The following is a 4,126-nucleotide window of genomic DNA, read 5'->3' on the forward strand; positions in this document are numbered from 1 at the left end:
CTGCTATCAACTGCTGCTCCAGCCCTCTCTGCAACAGAAGTTTGGCCCCAACGGGAGATGTTGCCTCGGTCCTTCTGCTCCTGCTTTTCTGGCTGCTCTGATAAAGGCCCGGAGTGTCCAAATTTCAAGGAAACCAAAGAAAGCTGGAGAACAGAGAGCCCAGTGTCATCAGGACTGATATTGTTGGTGCTTCATCACTGGAGGCTTTCAAGAAGAGACTGGACTGCCATCTGTCAGAAATCGTGTCCTCCCCAAAAAAACATCGGCAGCATTTGGAATACTGCAGCGGCTGCGGCTTGAGACGATTCTTATCATCCTGGCGAAAATTGGTTCTCTCTAGAAATCATACCGGTTAGGGACTTTTTGTTTATGCAAACCATCGATTTCCATTTAGGCATGAGAGCCCACTCAAAAGTCCTGCATAGCTAATACTTATGGTGCCCCACCCTTAAGCTGATGCCATAAAGTCAAAGCAAAGCACTTTTTTTCACCCCATGAGGGCAAGGAAGCAAAGATGTTAGGGTCCCTTGGCAGGAGTTAGCCTCGAGAAACTGCAAGGCAGGGAAGAGGCTGATAATATTTCAGGACTGTGAACTTCTGCCCCCATGCCACCCTCACCTTTGCTTGTAAACCAAACCCTCTTTCTTGCATAGGTCACTAAACCTGTTCCTTTGACGCTTCCTACTTAAAGGCAGTGGGGAGAATCACTAAAAATGCGGTCATGTAGGCTGGAGCGATTAAATCCATCTTATGTGCAACACTTGTCATGTTGAATGGTGTGAGGCAAAAGGCGGGCAAGAGGGACAGTATGTGGCTGCAATGAATAGGAATAGAATAGAATAGAATAGAATAGAATAGAATAGAATAGAATGGAATGGAATGGAATGGAATGGAATGGAATGGATTTCTCTCCCTGCCCTGCCGGTGGACTTCAAGATTGTGGACTTTATGATCCTGCGTCTTCATCCAGAATTGCCCGGTGGAGTTTCCTCCAGGCTTCAGAAACATCGAAGTGGGCAAGGCTGTTTCAAAACATGTTGTTTCACACCGAGCTGATGCGATGTTAGCTAACCTTGTTGCAAGGAAACAAAGTGGGGTCAAAAATCACACTCCTGGCATTTCACTGCACGAACACCGGTTGGATCTACCTCCTTTTATTCAGCTAAGAGAACTAGAACCAAGGATCGCTATAAGCTGTCCAGAGTCGCTGGGATAGCAAGATGGGCAGTGTATAAATTTATGCAAAGATGGGCAATCAAAACAGAGCCATGGGAGAATCTGTTGTCCATGTTGTGGAGGTTGACTAACGGCTGTGGTTTCTGCCTTTTTCCTGGGTGGTTCTCCAGTGTAGAAATTTGCCAATGTCACTGAATATCCTAGTCTGCAAAAGGATGTTCAGGAACCTTCAAATTGAGGGATGTAGGGGACACAAAGGAGAGTTCAAAAGACCCCTTATTAAAGAAAACAACAGTTTGCCGAGATGTTGCGTTCTGAGGTGTGAGTCTTTCTGTAAAAAAGGCATTTTGGAGAACTCCGTAGCTCTAGTACCTTTTGCAGGAAATAGTTTTGGAGGAGACAAATGCACCCACGAGTCCATCTCGGCCGAAGACTTTCTTCCCAATGCTCCAGATTTTGGAACTGGCATAAGAATGTGGAATCCAAAGATGAATAACTTGAGGACCAAGAACTGTATGTGGTCCTCAAAAATCCTGGGTGTGGCGAGCTATACTCCTTACACTGACAGAAGGGAAAAATTAATAAACACATGACCGGGGAGTAATCATATGAATTAATTTTAATGAAAGCTATGTACAAATGAATTGAAATCCCATGTAATTTTGATCCCCATTATTTTGAGAAGGGAAGTTCCTTGTTGTTAGTTGCAAAGTCATATTCGACCCATCGCGACCCCATGGACAACGTTCCTCCAGGCCTTCCTGTCCTCTACCATCTTCTGGAGTCCATTTAAGCTCACGCCTCCTGCTTCAGTGACTCCATCCAGCCACCTCATTCTCTGTCATCCCCTTCTTCTCTTGCCCTCCATCTTTCCCAGCATTAGGCTCTTCTCCAGTGAGTCCTTCCTTCTCATTAGGTGGCCAAAGTACTTGAGTTTCAACTTCAGGATCTGGCCTTCTAAAGAGCAGTCGGGGTTGATCTCCTCTAGGACTGACCGGCCATAACTGAATGGGGTTCTCGTTCCATAAGGAATTCCATGTTCACAAGTATGGGAAGAGGAAGGACTGTTCCCAGCAACAAAAGGGTAATCTTTACAAGACACCAAGCTCAGAGAGCATCAAGGACTCCTTGTTTCAACCCAAGTTACAAATATTCTCCTTTATTGGCAATTTTTATTTCATTGAGGCACTATAGAACAGTTCTGCCAGGTCTATCCAAATCCTTTTTCATTCCATTAGCTGAGTTCAGAGAACAAATTTAACCTCTTCCCCATTAATTTAGTCAAAGTTCCTGACTGTTGATCTGGCTGCATACAATCCAACTACAGGTGTGAGGATGGAGAGTTATAGGCATATCCTGGACATTGTTGATGGATTAGAAGCAGGTAGCCAATCTTGGTAGAACATCTCTGCTCTCTTGTGGTCAACGAGAGGAGTTGCGAGGAGTAGACAACCAACTATTATGTTTTCCCCCTCCTTTCCCCTTTTCTTGGTTCATTATTAGCTCATTGGCTATGCCACGGTAGGAGTTCCAGTTTGACACAACATATTTATATTAAAGCCCAGATCTCAACACTTTTCCTAAGAGGTTATGCCGAAGAATTGCTTCTGCATGCAGTTCAAAGTGCTGATTGTCACTATGGAGACTTCCATGGCTTGTGTCTCCTGTGGTTTCTGCCTGCTCAGTAAGATTGGATAGATTCCTAATTTACAAGGTTCCATTAATCTTTGAAAAATGGCTTTACAACCAGGCTTACAGTTAGACTGTTGGTTGAGTCCCTGGTGGTTTTATTTTGTAATGTAATGCGTGATTTTGCCTAACTGCACATGCCCTTTGGTTTTTCATTGCCTTCTTCTACTTTGAACTATGGAAGCCCTCCAGAGCCATTTGGAAATCAGGCAGCATTCCAGAACCAATCAATCAAACAAAGAGCTAATGTGCAAAATTTGTGTGAAGAATTACTTTGATAATAATATCTGTCTGATGGTAAGGTGGATGGACTCAGTTACGTTGGCGATGAGTGGACCATTGGAAGTTCTGAAGGAGCAGATTGGGACCAGATTGGGAGAACATCAATCTAAGTCAGAGGTCCCCAACCTCTGACTTAGGTGACCAACTTTTTTACAATGAAAAGGAGGACACAAATAAATTGAAGAAAAGAATATCGTAAATAAAAGAAACATTTTATTCATTGCAACAATAATACAGATAACTTGCATGTGCAAAGTTTGACAGTTGGGTGTTTTGGCATGTTCAGCAGCAATTCCTATTGGCTTTCAAAAGCCAATAGGGGGAGTAGCACAGTTCATGCAAAAGTTGAAAAAAAACCATCAAAAACAAAAAAAAAAAAGGTGCCGGAACGCTGTTCTGAGCGTTCTATGAGAAAAAAAAAAAGCCCTGCAGATTAGTCTTCAAATATCGAAAAGGAGGACATGTAGCAGGACACTTTTCGAGGGAGGACAGAACTTACAAAAGGAGGACTGTCCTCCCTAAAGGAGGACGGTTGGTCACCTTAATATTCACAATTAATACTGTCTCCTAAGTTCTGATCATCAGGTTGGTAAAATGAGGACCCAGATGTTGGGGACAATATACTGACTTTGTAAACTGCTCAGAGAGTGCTGTAAAGCACGATGAAGTGGTAAACAACAACAACAACAACAACAACAACAATAATAATATAGGACCAATAGTAATAGGTGCCTTGGGTGCAATCCCAAAACAACTGGAGCACCACTTGAACACCATTGACATTGACAAATTCGCCATTAGTCAATTGCAAAAGGCGGCCTTACTAGGAACTGCTTCCATCCTGCGACGATATCTGTAATACCATCAAACATCCACATCTGCCTATCCCAGGTCCTTGGTAAGGACTCGATAGGTAGACAAAATGCCAAATCCAGTCTGAACATCTGGCTGACTGTGCGATGATCCATAATAATAATAA

Source organism: Protobothrops mucrosquamatus, unplaced genomic scaffold, assembly GCF_001527695.2.
Source record: "Protobothrops mucrosquamatus isolate PMUCROS unplaced genomic scaffold, P.Mucros_1.0 scaffold2244, whole genome shotgun sequence".
NCBI lineage: Eukaryota > Metazoa > Chordata > Lepidosauria > Squamata > Viperidae > Protobothrops > Protobothrops mucrosquamatus.